General features: G+C 44.5%; 1 protein-coding gene across 7 annotated transcripts in view; it reads left to right on the top strand.

Annotated features, from left to right (window-relative positions):
• Positions 1-20,782, top strand: part of LOC126272094 (ribosome-binding protein 1) — a 576,027-nt gene that overhangs the window by 137,119 nt on the left and 418,126 nt on the right. For 6 of the 7 annotated variants that reach the window (XM_049974718.1, XM_049974735.1, XM_049974675.1 and 3 more), the window contains exon 2: positions 14,735-14,777. The exons of the other annotated variant lie outside the window; for it this stretch is intronic. The gene's annotated coding sequence lies outside the window, so the exon portion shown is untranslated. The remainder of the gene's footprint in view (positions 1-14,734; positions 14,778-20,782) is intronic. 7 annotated transcript variants of the gene reach the window in all.

Here is a 20,782-nt window from a genome sequence, read left to right as displayed (position 1 = left end):
ATACAGCGGCTCGCGAACCACAAGCGACTCTGGCGCCTTGAGAGCGGCTCTTCGAGAGTATAAACGTGTGTGAGGATGAACCTACAGTGCCACTTAAACTTTGTGGCCCGTGTGCACATGCTGGTTTTCCGTCTGGGCGAGCCTATTTTAATGAAGTGGCGTTAGACGGGCATGTAGGTGAAACCTCCGTTCTCTCTCTCTCTGCTCTCGGACCACGTGCACTCGCTGCGACTCGCATCGCTTTTGCTTCGAAAGTGGGAGGCAGGGGGAGAGAGCAGCCAGACGAGTGAGAATTTAGTTGTATTTCATACAGTATGAAGAATGGAAGAATATCTATTCTGTTGAAGAGTATGGAGCTTCTTCTCGTGAAGTATGGTCGAAGAAGAGCAGAATAGTTCATGTTGACAGTGGACTAACAAGGGGTCATTTGGAAATCGATTTAATAATAAATAACTCTTGAGTTCCGAGTCGGCAGTAAGTGGAACAGACGAAGATAGTGACAATGACGTACGAGCTTGTGTAATAACAAAAGTTCTTGTAGATATGTGACTGATATCCTTAATGTCTGTTTTTACACACTTTGTTGGTATTTGTGCCTTTAGCTTTAGATGCGTTCTCTGAAGCGGCTTATTGAGAAAACATTTCTAGAAAGATATAATATCAACGCCTTTCATGATATAGTACCTTTGCATTGTGCTTACAATGTTTTATTTCCGGGCGCGTACCCGCGCACTGAAGTTGAAATCAGTATTCCTGTGGTTGGAAGTTGCACCTTATCAAAAATAAATTGAGAAATTGTCTTATTGATGAGAATCTGGAATCGTGCTTAAAATTGAAAACCAGCAACACACACACTTGACTTACGCAATCTTTCAAAGGAGATACAAGGCCGTTCTTCACGTTAGTGTCACTGTTATTTAATTTTACCGATGCCTTACGATTTAACTTTATAAATAATGCAGTTACTGAGTACGTCATCATAGTTCACGGAGTGTTGTGAATTGAAAGAAGTTATAGTATCGCGTATTGAGAAAAATATGTTGATATAGTTTGGATATATACACAGGAGTTGGAGCTGTCAATCGCAGCGAACGTACCTCTTCAGCGAAGGCCAGCTGAGGAGTACCTAAGGAAATACCTGTAAGAATGAACCTACCTATGCAGTTCTTCAAGTTTTTATAATTTGAGTATCAAGAGTAATTTAAATTGTTGTACTGCTCATATTTGGCTCTGTTCACCAATAAATTAGTTCGCCGAGCACGGCAACAGTACCTATCTTCTAAGACGAACAGTGATATTCAGAGGGTAAACATCGAAACCACACTTCCTTTTGTCTGAAGCTTTTGGCGAGATTAGCTCTGGAAGTGTAATCCGCCGTAGCAGAGAACAACGTACGTGGGACTGCTGACTGTAACAGCAATTGGTGCCAATCCTCAAGAATTCTGTGTTGTTATTCTACAGCTCTGTATTCACCAAATAATCTTGTTTGAAGCTGAAGCTGTGAAGTCAGGGTAGGGTAATCCTTCGCTATATTCTCAGTTAACTTGCGTTTTGAGAATGATATGCAGTGAGCAGAATAGTTGAAAATACCGTGAAAGTACGATATGTGGCCGGATTATAGGTATGACCTCTCGAGAAGTAACATCCCAATATTCCCCCGAACTGTGACATCATCATACTGGCTCGCTGTTACGAGGAGAACGGACATTGAGCAAAATAAGCAGAAACTACGATGTGCGACCAGAGTATCTGCTGTTATCGCTCGCAGAGTTTCCTCTTTGAAATAAGTGAGTCATACCTGGGAGGATTCTCCTGAGTCGTAAAATCGGAATATGCCATTAGCAATCGTAACTAGGTTTCATGGCCAACCACAATATGCCTCTATTACGGTTACTTATTGACTAAGAAAGAGTGTACTATGTTGTTAAGAGCAGACTGTGTTCAAGACGGAAAAAAACACCAGCATGAGATTCTACATTAACTCGATAGTAGGTCGATTCCGGACCGGCCTAATGAAGGCTGATTGAGGCCAGTGGGACGGAGGGACTAGATTAGCATCGCTGTTCGCCAACGTTAAGAGCGGTGGCTGTTACGGAATTTTAAGCAGCCTTGTCAGAGGCCACACCTTGTATGACACTGTGGTACCATGAAGACTCAGCTATATTTTTAAATGTTTCACTCTTTTTCCATAATTGGGTAACCTTGTAGAACTGAAAATGGCAGCTTACCCCTGTCTAAACTAGTAATCCAGTATACCTGCATGAGATTAAAACTTCGTATCTGAAGCTTTCTTTACATACCTTGTTTAGTTGCCTCTAATAGACGCTGCCGCACCGAAAGCTTTGGGGAAGGTTGACTCGCTAAGTCTTATTGTAGAAACGGGAGAGGAAAGTCGCTTCGTTCTGCGGCAGCCCGTTGGCTGCGGTGGAAACGGCGAGGCGCGGGTGCATTCTGCGGCAGACAGGATGCGCCGAGTCACCGCGCTGCGGGCCGGAAGGCGGCGCGGGCCCAGGAAACGGGCGTTCGTTCGCCCGCGGCGCGTCGGCGGGTGCTTTCACTGCCGGCGCGGGGGCGGCCTGCCTGTCTTTTGAACACCGCCACCGGCGCAGTTTGGCCTGATGCGCCAGTCACTGGCTCAGCTCTCTCCGGTAACCGCCAAAGTCAGTCAAACGAGAATGAAATCCGTCGCCTTCTTGTCCCTACGATGTGATCTTTCATGTTTGCGAAAGATGATAACTAGAAAGTAACGAAATGGATCGTCGACCAAAGTGACTCAAATATGAAGTGGAAAACGCCATTAAGGATCTCAGAAAAAGGGACGTAATGTGGAAATGGAGCAATATTCAGACTACACCACCGTATAGGTAGAATATATGGCAAGAGCATATTGCCTAAAGATCTAGTTAAAGAGTGTTCCCCGTCCTTTTGCCAAAGAAATACAACACCAAACGTGCCAGAATTACAGGACAATTAATTTCATATGCCACGTTTCAAATGCCGTGTCTGACCTTTTGCCCAAAAGCTTAAAAAAGAAAAATCTGGGAAAACATGGGGGAGGAAAGAGAAAGAAACGGGATTTGCTGTTAGATATTCATGATGGCAGTACAAAGAATACTAGAAGTTAACAAGAATGTGTACTTAGGTTATATCGATTGGAAAAAGCGACTATCTAGTGGGAAAAAAGCCCTTAAAAGTTTGCAAACAACTCTACACAAAGCAGAAAGTCCGATAAGGCTGATAGTCGATAGGACTGAGCGGGACCAGGTGCATTTACCTATAAAGATGACCAGCGGAGCTCTCAACGAAATGCACGGTCCAGTCAGGTTACTGTGATAGCCACATATGTGCAATAATCTCTCACAGGCGGCAGGTGCGTCGGCCGGGGTGGCCGAGCGGTTCTAAGCGCTACAGTTTGGAACCGCGCGACGGCTCCGGTCGCAGGTCGCAGGTTCGAATCCTGCCTCGGGCATAGCTGTGTGTGATGTCCTTAGATTAGTTAGGTTTAAGTAGTTCTAAGTCCTAGGGGACTTATGACCTCAGCAGTTGAGTCCCATAGTGCTCAGAGCTATTTGAACCATTTTTTGAACGGCAGGTACAGCACTGGCAGTGGAAGATAAATAGAGCGTGTAAGGGGGACGCGGAAAACAGTGCAGTCGTTGTAATGCGGAAACAGAGCGATTTACCTGACATCCAAAAGGAGCATGATCATTGGTTTTCGAGCTAAGGGCGGAGGCACTTCCGAAACGGCTAAGTTTGTAAATTGCTCTAGTGCCTGCGTGTTCAAAATGGCGCTATACAAAACCAGCGCCGAAGCAACTGTGGTGCACCAGGAGCCATAGATGACAGGGGTCAACGATGGCTGTAGTGATGTGTACGGGCGCCCCGATGAATCAAGGGGCTACCAATAGCGTCTCCTCAACAACCGTTTTGGAAAAATTTGGAAATTTGTGGTTACTTCCTATGGGACCAAACTGATGAGGTTATCGTTCCTAGGCTTACACACTACTTAATCCAACTTCAACTAACTCACGCTGAGGGCAACAAACATCCATGCCCGGGGGAGGACTCGACTCGAACCTCCGACAGGGGCGGGGGATGCGTGCGAACCGTGGGGCAAGACGCTTGAGACCACGCGGCTACCCTGCGCGGCGAACAATCGTTCTGCGAACGTTGCTGCATACAGGCCTCCGCAGTAGGCGTGTGGTTCACGTATCCACGCTGATTGTTGTTCACAGGCGCCGATGGTCAGAATTTGCATGCCAGTACCACAACTGGACTTCCGCTGAGTGGCGACAGGTGGCCTTTTCAGACGAATCACATTTTAAATTCCATCGGACGGAAAGCAAACACGCTACAACAATCGTCGGAAGAGTTCAGGTCAGAAGTGGGAGCACTTTGATCTGAAGAACGTTTCGGTGGCATTTCCTGGGTGATCTTGTCATTCTGGAAGGCAAAATGGATCAGCACAAGTATGCGTCTATTCTTGAGGACCATGTCCACCCATTAATGCCGTTTGTTTTTCGTCGGAACGGCTGCATCTATTAGGACAGTGCAACGAGTCACGCATCTCGCAGTGTACGTGTGTAGTTCGAAGAATACCAGGACGACTTCGCCGTATTGTATTGTATGTTAACCGGGGACCAGGAAACGACGGAGAGGCTCCGTCCCCGGGGCAACCACAGTGGTCCACAACCCCCACGACGACTACCGCAGTCCACTTCACCCCTCCGCCGCCCCACACCGAACCCAGGGTTATTGTGCGGTTCGGCCCCCGGTGGACCCCCCACCCCCCACCCCCCGGGAACGTCTCACACCAGACAAGTGTAACCCCTATGTTTGCGTGGTAGAGTAATGGTGTACGCGTACGTGGAGAACTTGTTTGCGCAGCAATCACCGACATAGTGAAGCTGAGGAAAACCGCCTAAAAACCATCCATAAACTGGCCGGTTCACCGGACCTCGACACAAATCCGCCGGGCGGATTCGTGCCGGGGACCAGGCGCTCCCACCGGACGACTTCACTGCAGTCCCCTGAATTTAAACCCAGTCGAAAATCTTTGGACCACTTCGATTGGACTGTTCGCGTCATGGATCCTCAAACGAGAAACATAGCGCAGCTGTCCACTGCACTGGAGTCGGCTTCGCGCCACATCTTTGTCGGTATCTTCCAGAACCTCATCTATACTGTATCTGCACGTTTCGCAGCGTTTGTCGTTGCAAAATGTGGTCCCATTAATGTAACTGGTTAGTGTATTAGGAACGGAAACGTTTCATGGACCACGATCACTCAACCGAGAACCAGTCATGAAAACTTTCATGGGGTGAATGAGAGGACGGCTTTTTTTCTTATTAATGTACAGCCGTATACTTCTTTTTATTAATTTGATCATTATGAGTGTGTAAGTCTTTTCTATAAAGACAACGAAATGGAAATGAAAATTTATGTCTCCCTAACATCAGTGAACAAAAACTTGACAGCGCTATCAGTATTGTAAGAAAATTGTTACTCAACATCCACTACCTTCAACTGCCTTTGTTAGTCAACTACGTCACCAGAAATATCATACAAATGTGAAGCTTCAATGTACAGAAAGAAATATTTAAAAAATTGTTGAACCACTAATCGGTGAAACTAATATGGAATGGAGTATAAGAAAAAAATGAACTACGAGGTTTGTATAAACAGGAGTGCGCTCGAGAGGAAGAAGCGCAAGAGGCACGGTTATCAGGCGTATGCTTGATAAGGCCCCTGACATACGTAAAGTAACTAACATGTGGATAAATTTTTAGCATCCTAAACGCAGGAATTTGCTACATCAATAAAAAAGAAACCAGAATTACCAGCCACCAACTGAATGGGCATTGTATTTATCTAGGGTACTTTCATTGTTTTTCTTTACGTTCTATTTCGCACCGGTTTTCAAGCTGTGAGAAACTTCTAGCCAGTGACGCGGCGTTTTCCAGTCCATCACAAGACGAACTATACTTTCCGTCGGGATGAGGCAGCGCGGCTCCATCCGTGACAGAATGCAGCTTTCGACAGGCCGTCACGGGGAGAGGGGCGCCGGACCCTTGAATGCCGGTGCAGTGAAGTGGGCGAGGGGAGCGCCGGGGCGCCGGTGAATGGGCCCTCCCCGGCTCTGGTGCCGGTGAATGGAGGAAGGCCGCACCGCTGCTTTCTACTCGGCGCTTGCAAGCCGAATTACAGCACGCTAGGTAACTAGGCTCTCGGTCTACGTAAAACTCATCACGTTTGTTTGACCGCCAGTAGAGCAGAATTACTCTCTTCTGTTGCATTCTCTCGAGTTGTCGACAGGCATAATAAATGTTAGGGCACAAAATGGTTCAAATGGCTCTGAGCTCTATGGGACTCAACTGCTGTGGTCATTAGTCCCCTAGAACTTAGAACTACTTAAACCTAACTAACCTAAGGACATCACACACATCCATGCCCGAGGCAGGATTCGAACCTGCGACCGTAGCAGTCGCGCGGTTCCGGACTGAGGGCCTAGAACCGCTAGTCCACCTCGGCCGGCATTAGGTCACATATACGCCGTCTTCTATGCGTTTCGATTTATTTCTGTAATAATACCCTACAGTTTAAGAAAGTTACTATTTTAGGTTAAAACTAGAACGCACTTGTGTCTATTTTTATTGTGATTCCACATGCTTTTTGTTTTCAGGTTTCAGATTTCGCAAGGTGGGAGTTGATAGCCTGACGGAATATTATCTGTAAAATATTTGGTTTCATCAAGTGCATTTTTTTTTCTCAGTGAGCAGTAACTGACGTACTGTTCTGACTTTATTGCCCATTAGCCATTCCACTGTTTACTTTTGAATACCGCAGGTAGGCGCCCGGTCTAGGACGCCTACATCTACATCCATACTCCGCAAGCCACCTGACGGTGTGTGGCGGAGGGTAGCCTGAGTACCTCTATCGGTTCTCCCTTCTATTCCAGTCTCGTATTGTACGTGGAAAGAAGGATTGTCGGTATGCTTCTGTGTGGGCTCTAATCTCTCTGATTTTATCCTCATGGTCTCTTCGCGAGATATACGTAGGAGGGAGCAATATACTGCTTGACTCTTCGGTGAAGGTATGTCCTCGAAACTTTAACAAAAGCCCGTACCGAGCTACTGAGCGTCTCTCCTGCAGAGTCTTCCACTGGAGTTTATCTATCATCTCCGTAACGCTTTCGCGATTACTAAATGATCCGGTAACGAAGCGCGCTGCTCTCCGTTGGATCTTCTCTATCTCTTCTATCAAACCTATCTGGTGCGGATCCCACACTGCTGAGCAGTATTCAAGCAGTGGGCGAACAAGCGTACTGTAACCTACTTCCTTTGTTGTCGGATTGCATTTCCTTAGGATTCTTCCAATGAATCTCAGTCTGGAATCTGCTTTAGCGACGATCAACTTTATATGATCATTCCATTTTAAATCACTCCTAATGCGTACTCCCAGATAATTTATGGAATTAACTGCTTCCAGTTGCTGACCTGCTATTTTGTAGCTAAATGATAAGGGAACTATCTTTCTATGTATTCGCATCACATTACACTAGTCTACATTGAGATTCAATTGCCATTCCGTGCACCATGCGTCAATTCGCTGCAGATCCTTCTGCATTTCAGTACAATTTTCCATTGTTGCAACCTCTCGATACACCACAGCATCATCTACAAAAAGCCTCAGTGAACTTCCGATGTCATCCACCAGGTCATTGATGTATATTGTCAATAGCAACGGTCCTATGACACTCCCCTGCGACACACCTGAAATCACTCTTACTTCGGAAGACTTCTCTCCATTGAGAATGACATGCTGCGTTCTGTTATCCAGGAACTCCTCAATCCAATCACACAATTGATCTGATAGTCCGTATGCTCTTACTTTGTTCATTAAACGACTGTGGGGAACTGTATCGAACGCCTTGCGGAAGTCAAGGAACACGGCATCTACCTGTGAACCCGTGTCTATGGCCCTCTGAGTCTCGTGGACGAATAGCGCGAGCTGGGTTTCACACGACCGTCTTTTTCGAAACCCATGCTGATTCCTACAGAGTAGATTTCTAGTCTCCAGAAAAGTCATTATACTCGAACATAATACGTGTTCCAAAATTCTACAACTGATCGACGTTAGAGATATAGGTCTATAGTTCTGCACATCTGTTCGACGTCCCTTCTTGAAAACGGGGATGACACGTGCCCTTTTCCAATCCTTTGGAACGCTTCGCTCTTCTAGAGACCTATGGTACACCGCTGCAAGAAGGGGGACAAGTTCCTTCGCGTACTCTGTGTAAAATTGAACTGGTATCCCATCAGGTCCAGCGGCCTTGCCTCGTTGCAGTTCGTGCGGCTCCCCCTGTCGGTGTCCTCCCTCGGGCATGGGTGTGTGTGCTGTTCATAGTTTAAGTTAGATTAAGTAGTGTGTACGCTTGGGGACCGATAACCTCAACAGTTTGGTCCCATAAGACCTTACCAGAAATTTCCAAAATACCACACGTACAGATTTCTACCTTACCCATCGGAGAGGGAAAGAAAGTGGTATCACTGTTGGTTATTCATGCAGAAATGCGTTTTGTGGCTTCTACCTAGATATCATATTTTCCATCCAATTCGTGCCACATTTATCAACTAACAGTTTGATGCAAAGGTTTCGATCTGCTAACCGACTTTATTTATGCCCACATTTTTAGTAAGTCTATTCGAAAGGAAATTTCAAGCCGTAGGTAAAAAAGGGAGTGAGGTGGTAAAACAGTTTCAGATCCCCGTCCGACAAAAACGGATTTCAGTTTTCCTTGTGGTTTCCTTAAATCGCAGGCAATTTCTGGGTTGGCCTCATAAAAAAGACACGTTCGACTTCATTCCCCGCTGATTGTTCAGATTGCAGCAATAAAGATTTTTGGAATGTTACTTATGGTTATTAGGCGGACGCCCGAACTACGGTACCAGTTCTAAATATTCTCAGCTGGGAATGCCTGTCTACTGGGGTACTGGCTGAAAAGAGCCGCGTTTGCTCATTGAGGCATCTGAGTCAGCGCGGTCTGCTGCTAGGAGTTCTGAAGATATGCACCCACAAATAATATATAGCAGGCCGGAATGGCCGTGCGGTTTTAGTCGCTTCATTCCGGAACCGCGCGACTGCTACGGTCGCAGGTTAGAAACCTGCCTCGTGCTGGATGTGTGTGATGTCATTAGGTTAGTCATTAAGTTAGTTCTAAGTTCTAGACGGCAGATGACCTCAGAAGTTAAGTCGCATAGTGATCAGAGCCATTTGAACCAGCCAAATAAAATATAAATAATTCACGTTCCAATGCGCCCGCCACGTAGAAAATGTCCATAGACACATTACATAATATCCAGATTACTGGTATAGTATAGCAGGAAACTGGATTTTATTACATTTAATAAAAAATACTTGCCGGCCGCGGTGGCCGAGCGGTTCTAGGCGCTTCAGTCAGGAACCTTGCGACTACTACGGCGCAGGTTCGAATCCTGACTCGGGCATGGATGTGTGTGATGTCCTTAGGTTGGTTAGGATTAAGTAGTTCTAAGTTCTAGGGGACTGATGACCTCAGATGTTAAGTCCCATAGTGCGCACAGCCATTTGAACCATTTTTGAAAAAATACTTCCCTAGTCTTTCCCACCTCCAGCTTCTGCTCCGTGTTTGATGATCTCGACATCGGCAAGTCCCTAAATCTCTCCTACCCACAGATACATAATCTGTTAACATACCTGTATGTTAGTTTTTTTTAAAAAAAAAGAAAGCTTGAAACAATGCTTTTCACAATAGTTTCTCCATACTACCACTGAATGAAAGTTGCTCACTGTCTGTCGATTACCAGCCCGTTTGGAACGCTTTTGTCTGAAACTCGATGAACAACTTCAACCCACTATGAGTGTGGAATCGAAATGAATGTTTTCGCTTAGATTTGCAAGTCGTGCGTTATCAGTTTCTCATCTACTCCAGTGAACACAAAATTTCGCTCATCGGCTCTTGGTTTATTTACATTTATATGATAATCATCGCTGTAACCTTAATCGCATTTGCTAATCCCTTCTACTTGCAATCAGTGCCCAAAGAAATAAGTCTGGATTATTTTTGCCAATGGATTCACTGGTGCCAAGAGATGTAAAGTATTAATGTCATGTGTGCATTACCGAAATAAATTTATCGAGAAATGGGAAGACTGGTTTTCTTTATCACCGACAACGAATTCTAGTTTCCAGGGAAAATGTATCATGTCATTCTGGTTCAAGTTCAGTGTTTCGTTAAATGTTTCAAAAGTTTCTGTCCCGAGTTTCTCAGAGGATGTAATAGGACCGTGTCAGCGTTTCTGGGGAGAGATGCATTGTGAGCTACTATTCCAATTGCTGGGCATTTCGCCTCTGCAATGTTGTTGTTAAGGCTGTTCTTACTGTACAAGAACCGATTTTGTATTTGGTCTTCCTGAAACAGCAAGGAGCCAACGGAAAGAAGAATGGCTTAACTTCCGCCCGTCGCTGAGATCGTTACAGCCAGACCACAAGATCCGATCAGGGAGGGATGAAGAAGGAAATCGTCCGCGCATTCCGGAAACCGCGTTAACGGGTTTAGGAAACCTTCAGAAATCCTTAACCTGAATAACGGAACGTGTATTTGAACTGCCGTCTTCAGAAATGCCAGTCCATTGCCCTACTATTGTGCTAACTAACACAGTAGCAAGGAGTCAAGTCTTTAAAGTGTTCGTAGTATGCTGATAGCATTAATTCCAAACTTAATTTGGATTATGGTTTATAATTAGCACTGAGTCACAAATTTCGACGAATTACATATTTAAAAACTTATACCTCACAATACCTTAAAGTTACTGTTGTGTATTTTAGAGTCTTGGACGCAGTGTCGAATGTATGTTTAAGGGCTTTTTAAATATTATCGTACTGCATTAATGTGAGGAGGGTGTGGTTCACTGTGGCTAAAAGCAGCACGTATTTTACTCTGTGTGTTTCGTAGTAAATACATGGTCTGCATTTGTGTACAAATGTTTGTAATTTCGCCATCAACGTGGTTAATGCGTGTATTTTATAGTTGTATCCCGCGGAGATGCCGTCACCTTTACAGGATCCAGAGAATCGCCTTCTACCTGTGTCACAAACAGAACTCAAATGATTGTGTCGTGGTAATCGTAAGCGTAGCGGATTTGAAGAAAATGTTATTTGAGCGTTACAAATTAACCACCCTTATCCAGCAGTAACTGCCGCAGTGAACGTGGTATATTTTATTTTAAATTCCTAATAACTGTCAGTGTTTTGCTTTTGTACGACGTCACACTACATCGGAAAGTAGTAGTCTGACGTCAGAAATGAGCGTGTCCAGTGTCTAGGCAGGCGGTAGTCTATTTAAGGAGTGAGGGAAGGGCAAGCCGCCGTCTGCAGTGAAACCGAAGGCGTCCGGAGCGAGGCTGTGTTTGCTTGGAGCTGCCTCGCATCGGCCAACATCAGTAGGGGCGAGAGCAGCGGCGCGTGGATCATAAAACGTGATCGCCTGGAAAGGCCACCTGTCTCCACTAAGTGGACGTCTACTTCTATTTGCGGTATCGGCAAGCATATTCCAGCCTTTTCCACGATGAACAGCAGTCAGCATGGGTGCACGAAACGGTGCCTGCTGCTAGGAAACCACGGCGGAACGCGAATAATTCACAGACTTAACCATTTCGGAAATGCTTCCATCCTTCGCCCTAAAGCCAATGATCATGCCCTTTTGGACGTAAGATAAATCGCTCCGTATCCGCGTTGCCTGGTCGGACGAGTCTCGCCTCAAATTGCATTGAGCGGATGGATGTGTACGTGTATGGAGACAACTCATGAATCTATGGGCCCTTTATGTCAGCAAGGGACTTATCAAGCTGGTGGAGGATATATAACGGTTTAGAGCGTGTGCAGTTGAAGTGATATGGGACTTCTGATACGTGTAGATACTACTCTGACAGATGACACGTACGTAAGCATGCTGTCAGGTCACCTGCATCCATTCATGTCTATTGTGCATTCTGAGGAACTTGGGCAATTCCAGCAGGACAATGCGACTTCCCACACGTCCAGAATTGCTACGGAGTGGCTCGAGGAACACTTTCTGAGTTTAAGCACTTCCGTTGGCCTCCAAACTCCCCGGACATGAACATGTCGTGTTGCGGCTCTTCTGCGTACTCGCAGGGGCCCTGCACGATGTGAGACAGGTGTTCCAGCTCTTCAGTGTATTTTACATACATATATGTAGCAAATCAAGTTACGGAATCTGATATAGACAGTGATCTCCCTCTTGTCTCGAAGGCAAAGTGTGCAAAAGTCATCAAGATCGGAAAAAAACTGTAAATGTTCAGGTATTCAAACAAACAAACGGACACTCCTCTTTGTGTATTCTTCTTTACATATATACAGAAGATTGTATAAATCGGAACTCGGATATATGGCGGGTGCCTTATTTAGTGGATGATTCATTCTCGGTAGAGAGAGCGGCAGCATTTCTCGACCAATGATAGTGTGAACCAAGCGATGGGAGCAGTAGTTAGCAGTTTTGTTCTTCGTTGGAAAAGACGTGAAGCTATTCGTGTTCTGGAGTAATACGGAATCGGACCAGTGCCATCTCAGATTTTTTTTTCTAATCAGGTAAAGAATTAAACAGAGTGAAACATAGATTTCTTTTTTACTGCGCTTCCTTTAATTCTAAAGGGCACCGCTGTCCTTCCGAGATCAAAATGGTTTGATCGTGCTGTATCCTCGTCTAGTCGATGGGTATGACTGTCAATCGCGCGGGAAGGAGACTCGCAGCGACCTGGAAGTTGGACGTGTGCTGGAGTGGTCGCCCCTGGACTCACCGTCGGACGCCAGTTAGAATTTCACGGCGACTGGCCGCTCTCCCCCGTGATGATTACCAGGGCGCTGCCTACCCCTGGCTGGAGCGCCACTGAAGCCATTCAGGCCAGCACAGCGGGAGGCAGCCGCGACAAACATGCAGGGCTTCTCGCGCAGCTGGCTGACGCCGAGTGACGTCACGCCACTCCTGTACCGAGAGGCGAGGAGTACACGCCATTTGGCCAAAACCATCCGGACACCCAAAAGCATGGGGATACCTGTCAGTGCACATTCAGATGGGGAATTTCCACAGGTCGCCTTTATGACTGCTTGAACTCAACTGCGGACACTTTCAATGAGGTGTTTGAGTGTCTGTGGAGAAATGACAGCCCATACGTTCTCCATAGCCGAAAAGAGAGATGGTGGACGGCTAGGTCTGGAGCGGAGTCAACGTCATAATTTATCCCGAAGGTGTTCCATTGTGTTCAGATCGTGTCTCTGGTCAGGCCAGTCCACTTCAGGAATGTTATTGTCTATAAACCATGAACTCACAGATGATGCTTTACGTCAGGGTGTATTGTCATGCTGACACAATCAGTCATCGACTACGAACCGTCCTTCAACTGAACGCAGTACACAGTGTTACAAAATGTGTTCATATCGTTCCACATTTAGCGTTTTCTTAAGTACAATAAGGAGAGCACACCCTAACCACGAAAAACACCCATGTATCTTAACAGCACCTTCTCCGCACTTCACTGTTGGCACCACACGGTGATGGCAGCTAACGTTCTCCAACAATTTGCCAGACTCTAACCCTTGCCACAGCTACTGGTCCTTTCCTGCCCCCCGTTGTAAATTCTGTATTGGCATGTAGACTATTCAGATGTCTTAGGGAGTCACCGACCTGTTCCACACAACTAAGATGTCGTCGACATACTTGCAGCGCACCAAGTCCAACGCGTGCCTTTCGAAATGCACTGTGAAATAAATGGCCACCAAAAGACTAAGTGGGCTTCGCCTGAAGACGTCTTCCAACAGTTTGTAGAAATTCCCGTGCCACATGAAGTTACTTGTGATAAGGCGTACACGAAGGAGGCTGGCGCTTGGCGAAGTCTCAACAATTTTGCGCATACTGTGACATTGGTGGTTACTGAATACAATAGTTTAAAGAAAGGTGAGAGTAAATAATCGCAGCGGCAGGCCTAGATACAAATATGTAAGGCAGGTCTTCGATGATTAACTAAAATGGAAAGTGGTAAGATAGAAGAAAAGAGACTTCCATCGCCAATCATGGGGTTCAAAACTCAAGCGACAGATATCGAAACGGTTTCAGGTTTCGGAAAATACTATCTTCCCAACAGGATCTGTATCCGCACGGTCTTCATGTCGTTATGCAGCATAAGTTTACAGCGTGCTGTTGCTGTGACTTCTATGTCAGGTCGACATAAAACAGAAATTTTATGTCATGGCACTTCTTGTAGAGTGATTAACCTATTCTCAGAAAGTAATTTCAACGTTACATACGTTGCTTATCTACCTAGAGACGGAGTGCAGGAGGGCTATTCCGGTAAACCTTATCAGTAATGCACTGTGTTTTCATACTTTTTGTTGCTTGCCAGTTATCTCCAGTATTACCAAGAAATAGTTTCGAGATACTTCCTGTCGCAGTCGCATCATCTCTGTTTCCCCCATCCATGTCTTCGGCTCGTCTTGTAACACCCCGCCCCTTCCCTCCCTCCCTCCCTCCCTCCCTCTCTCTCTCTCTCTCTCTCTCTCTCTCTCTCTCTCTCTCTCTCTCTCTCTCTCTCTCTCTCTCTATCTATCTATCTCTGTGTGTGTTTTTTGCCTTATACTGTAACGAACTGTTTGCCGAGATGACGACATTTCTTTTGCATTTCAGGTGTGATCCGAGCTGAACGATAGCCTCCCGACGCCTAAACCTGGTGAGTGTAGATCGACACTGATCGTGGTCTCTGACTCTGCTCCTCCACAGCCGATATCGTATGAAAATGTAAACCAATGGTGTTTTAACATGTTACTCATAATGCGAACAATAGTACGCCACAACAAGCTACGTCTCAAATAATGAAGGCAGCAAGAGTTACCTAAAATTGCGAGAGGATGAGTAGCCACAATTTACAACTTTGTATGTTATTGTAATTAGGCATACTTTTGTAATCATATGTTGGACTGCCTCGTGAACATTTTTAATAACTTGTGTAATAATCTATTCTTATTTTAAATCTCAGTGTTGCTCATTATTTGTCTAACCTGGATTTGTTAGTGTATGATGTCACAGAGAGTATATAAGGTCGATAGGGTAGGGCGCTTGTGTTCTTTCTTTTTTGGTCAGCGTTGGTGGGTGTGCTTCCGTCGAGTGCCTGTCCGCACAGGCAGCAATCTCACAAGGGAATTGTTCATTCCGACACGTCGAAACCGACTCTGAAATTTGTCACACAGGAAGAATGCATCCAAAGAAATGCGCTTTCAAAATTTTAGCTACTAAGGAGCACTGCAAGTATTTTTTTAATGTTAAAGTTACTAGTTTTTGCTCCACGAAGAACAGCTTATAACAGCGGTATACAGACCTTCCTGCCTGGCGCCGAATCGGCGAATAAGCAAACGCAGCCGAGACAAGAGGACGTAGCGCGATTCCAAAGTGCTCACATGCGAATTTTAAGCACGTAACCATATCAAAAACGTCTAAAATCATTATTTTTTAATAACTTGCAGTTCATATCGAGAACTAAACTGTTGCTTATGTGACTAGTAGAGGAAAGAAAATCAAGGCCTTATATGATGTTACGTTACAGACAACTTCATCATACGTATATTTTTCTTTCACCAGGCATACCTGATAAAAGAAAAATTAATACATTCAGATACTTCACACTAATTACTGGTTTTATATAGACAGAAATACGATGGTGTAAGAAATGTTCGTGACAGTGTTCTGCATGTTATGCTACATATCAGGCATACTTGATCAAATAAGTAAAATGTAGTGATGCAACTGACAACGCATAAGTGATTGACGTTTAACAATACTGTTCCGTTGACAAACCTCAAATGACAAAGAATTAACGGAAATTATGTTTCCCAACAGTTCTTTGTGAAACGCTGTAAGCTGTAGAAATTTTTTTTTTATAGAGAGAGAATAAATCACGCCATTAGATATGACTGGAATCGGAATTATATTAAGTCTGTTGGTCATCCGCCTAAAGACAGATGTGTCGTTATGTTCAGACCAAGAACCCAACAAAATCAATGAATTAGTTTCTGCAAGTGATAAGACGTTTCTGACGTAACGTTCAAGATTATTCTCTCTCATTTTTCCAGATTTTGCTAAGTCCATTGCAATAGCCCATTTTTATTATGTTGGTCCTAATTTGCTTTGACGTTCCCGAGGACAGATACAAAGCTGCGAAAAAAGTAAGCCACCGATACTCACCGCTGGCACTGTTCTCTACGAATGCCACACACCATTCATCAACTGTACAAGCGACTCTTGTCTTTTTTTCGCTCGAAATCATAAAGCGCGTTTTTCACGAAAAGTGACACTGACTTTATACGCAGCATTTTAGGTGGTAGGAAGAAGCATTGTCTTCCAATCAGATACAAATTTCTCTGTATTATTACCTATTAATGACATCTCTTCGGATTTTCTTGAGGTAAACTTGGTAATTTTATAACTTCCTTTTCTGCATAATTTCCTGAATCCGTTTAACCAGGTTGAAGAAGCCTGGAAATCAGTAATGTTCGCCTCATTTGTAATAAATAGGAACTAGTCATGTAGCTCTCTGTCGTAATGGTGCATTGACTCCCACGACTACTTCTAAATACTTTGTGTTAGGTTTTCAACACTTTGTTGAGTTTCATTTTGGATATATTTCGTACTTCATGTAAATCTCTCTTCCATTTACACAATTCATGTTCAGATTTTATGGAACGAAACCGGCTTTACAGACTAGTTACGTATAAGCGTTTTCTCCCTCCTTCGTTTAACAGAAAAATTTGTCGCCATTTGGAAGTTATTACTGCAAAAATTTTCTTTGGGCTCGTAAGGTACTCTGTTTTTTTTCTGGACTTTAACTTTAATTAGCACAATCATCATCGTTCGAACCACAATTCAAGGAGAATTGGAGTTATTCCCTGCTTCCTAAAAAGTTTCCACAATTTCTAACGAACTGTCGACAGCATTCGGATGAATGTCCAGGAAATTAACTAATAAATAACACAAACACAGGTCTTCATGAGAAATAGGTAATTTCGAGTGTATACCACGATCTCACGATCTTCATATTTTCTCTCTGCCAGATTGAAAACATTAATTGGATTCCACATTACTGCGAATCTCTGGAACCTGCCCAAAGGCAGATGCTAATAGCAAGCATATATGAAGAAATTTCAAAGAAAATTAATTCATTTTTATCCTCACTGGTAACACTTACCGATATCGTATAGGCAACTGCTAATTGTTATGGATATTAAACGAGTTACAAGTTCCAGTTAATAGTAACTGCGAACAACTGTGTCAGAAAAACTATCAATGGAAACTGAAATTCGCTTCACAAATTACGATGGCGTTGTGCCGTGTTAGCTGTTCACCGATGTGCCGTCAACCAAGGATATGGACCCGTCGTGTTGCGCATGCGCTGTCTGCTACAGCTCTCCAGCCGCCTGGTGACTTAACGGTTAGTATTTGCAAAAGTTAAACATTTTTGTAACTAAATACTTGCAGTGTGTCTTAGCAGCGAATATTTTGACATTGTGTTTCTTTCAGTGAATTCTTACGGTATAAAAAAATTCAGGGCATGTTTCGACCTATCGAATTGGACAGTTCCCTTCACAGTTAGTTCAACATTTTGTTGTTCTTGGAATAATTGTATGAGCGCGAGTTAAATACTTTAACCTTTCGCTGGACTTAGACTACTTGACTATGTTTTTGGTGATTGATTTTGTGTGACAGTATGATCTTCAAATTTTATTTACGTAATTTGAGACAACACTCAACTTAATTGTTTACTGCAGTTGATACTTCATTCGTGTGTGATACAGTTGTAGCATGTTTTTCGCAGCGGTTATTCAGGATAATGAATTTTATACACATCGCGATTGGTAGTGGGAAACAGCACTTCCCGTCTTCGTATGTTTATTGTCGATTTTCATTAATTACTGTGCTGTTAAATAATCCTTGGTAGCACGTGTTTATCTGTGTTCGATGCTCTGTTACGCATTACATGTCTTAATTACTGCTTAATTGCTTTTTTGTGATTTGAGTTCGCAGTTATTTAGGCCACCATTCACGCATGTGTGAACAAAATATTTATTTGGTTTGAAATATAACCCTACGGTTTCGTCAGTATCATTAATTTTACAGAATTTACCGAATCTCGTATAGTATTGCATTATACTATAAAGAACTTGAGAATTAAGTCTGTGGTAGATGTACGGGCTTTACAGTGCTGGAGCACGAGCGTGCCGCTCTGATAAGAACGAGTTAGCCAACAAATTAGGTCGTTGATGGCCCACAGGGGTAGTAGCAAATAAAACTGCGAAAGCGACCGTTAAGTTACTTCTAAACTCTAGTCAGGCTTCATTCCTGAAGTATGTAGTACTAGCGTTTGATGCGATTTAATGTGGCCCGCCACGAATTTCTCTCCTGTGCTAATCTTTACGTCTCAGAGTAGTAGCACTTGGAATCTATGTCCTCGATTGTCTGCTACATGCATTTGTCTACCTCTACAGTTTTTAGCCCCTACAGCTCCTTGCAGTACCGTGGAAGTTATCAGACATCCTATCATCCTGTCTCTTCTCCTTGTCAGTGTTTCACGTACATTTACACTCCTGGAAATTGAAATAAGAACACCGTGAATTCATTGTCCCAGGAAGGGGAAACTTTATTGACACATTCCTGGGGTCAGATACATCACATGATCACACTGACAGAACCACAGGCACATAGACACAGGCAACAGAGCATGCACAATGTCGGCACTAGTACAGTTTATATCCACCTTTCGCAGCAATGCAGGCTACTATTCTCCCATGGAGACGATCGTAGAGATGCTGGATGTAGTCCTGTGGAACGGCTTGCCATGCCATTTCCACCTGGCGCCTCAGTTGGACCAGCGTTCGTGCTGGACGTGCAGACCGCGTGAGACGACGCTTCATCCAGTCGCAAACATGCTCAATGGGGGACAGATCCGGAGATCTTGCTGGCCAGGATAGTTGACTTACACCTTCTAGAGCACGTTGGGTGGCACGGGATACATGCGGACGTGCATTGTCCTGTTGGAACAGGAAGTTCCCTTGCCGGTCTAGGAATGGTAGAACGATGGGTTCGATGACGGTTTGGATGTACCGTGCACGCCGTCGCGGCATGCTACCAGTGTTAAAGACTGCGATGGAGCTCCGTATGCCACAGCAAACTGGCTGACACTGACGGCGGCGGTGCACAAATGCTGCGCAGCTAGCGCCATTCGACGGCCAACACCGCGGTTCCTGGTGTGTCCGCTGTGCCGTGCGTGTGATCATTGCTTGTACAGCCCTCTCGCAGTGTCCGGAGCAAGTATGGTGGGTCTGACACACCGGTGTCAATGTGTTCTTTTTTCCATTTCCAGGAGTGTATTTCCTCGCCGATTCTACGGAGAACCACCTAATTTCTTACCTTATCAGTGCACCTTATTTTCAGCGTTTTCCTGTAACATAACATCTCAAATGCTTTGATTTTCTTTCCGTTCAGATTTTCACAAAGTTCATGTTCCACTATCATACAATGCTGTGCTCCAAACATACATTCTTCGAAATTTCTTCCTCAAATTAAAGCCAATGTCTGATACTAGTACACTTCTCTTGGCCAGGAATGCCTTTTTTGCCAGCGCTAATCTGCTTTTGATGTCCTCTTTGCTGCCTAGGAAACTGAATTCCTTAACGTTATCCACTCGTACTTCGCATTCACGAATCCTGATGTTAAATTTCTCGCGTTCTCATTCCTCCTACTTGTCATTACTTTTGTCTTTCTTCGATTTACTCTCATTCCATTAAACTTTTCATTCCTTTGAACAGATACTGTAATTCGTCTTCACTTCCATTGACGATAGCAGTGTCACAGCGAATCATATCATTGATATCCTTTCACCATGAATTTTAATCCCACTCTCGTACCTTTCCTTTATTTTTGTCATTCCTCCTTCGACGTATAGACTGAGCAGTAGGGGTGAAACATTGCATCACCGCATTACACCCTTTTTAATCCAAGGATTTCGTCCTTGGTCTTCCAGACTCGTTCGTGTTCGTGTTCGTGTTTGTGTTTCGCAATAGCTTACCCCTATTTTTTTCTCAGAATGTCGAACGCCGTTCACTATAATAATAATAATAATAATAATAATAAGCGTATGGCATTGGTGTCCGGGAGACCCCTCGCGGGACGGTTCGGTCCCCGCTCCACAAGTTCTTTAACGCGACTTGCGAGTGAATGAGGATCAAATGATGATGAAAGACACACAACACCCAGTCATTTCGAGGCAGAGAAAATCCCTGATCCCGCCGGGAATCGAACCCGGGACCCCGCGCGCGAGAAGCGAGAAAGCTACCGCAAGACTACGAGTCGCGGACGCCGTTCACTATGTTACATTGTCAACGCTCTGCTCTACCAAGTACATTACAATGCTTCAAGAAGCTTGATTATGATATGCTGAACGCGTAATGCAACTAACTACGACACACATAGCTCCAGGCAGTTCGTTTGTATCGCAGACATCGTACCAGTTTAGAATTAAGAATAACAATCGACACAGTCGTCGTATGAAATGGCACATAACGTTAATAAGAATACTTGTGAAATTATTTGTTGGAGAGGAGTGGTATCCATTTTGCGAACTCACCACCAGCGTGATCGTGCATAATAGGTCGAATATAAACGAAATGACTCCGCAGAAGCGAAATC

This window comes from Schistocerca gregaria, chromosome 1 (genome assembly GCF_023897955.1).
Source record: "Schistocerca gregaria isolate iqSchGreg1 chromosome 1, iqSchGreg1.2, whole genome shotgun sequence".
NCBI classification, from domain to species: domain Eukaryota; kingdom Metazoa; phylum Arthropoda; class Insecta; order Orthoptera; family Acrididae; genus Schistocerca; species Schistocerca gregaria.
This window is presented reverse-complemented; position numbering and strand designations above follow the sequence as displayed.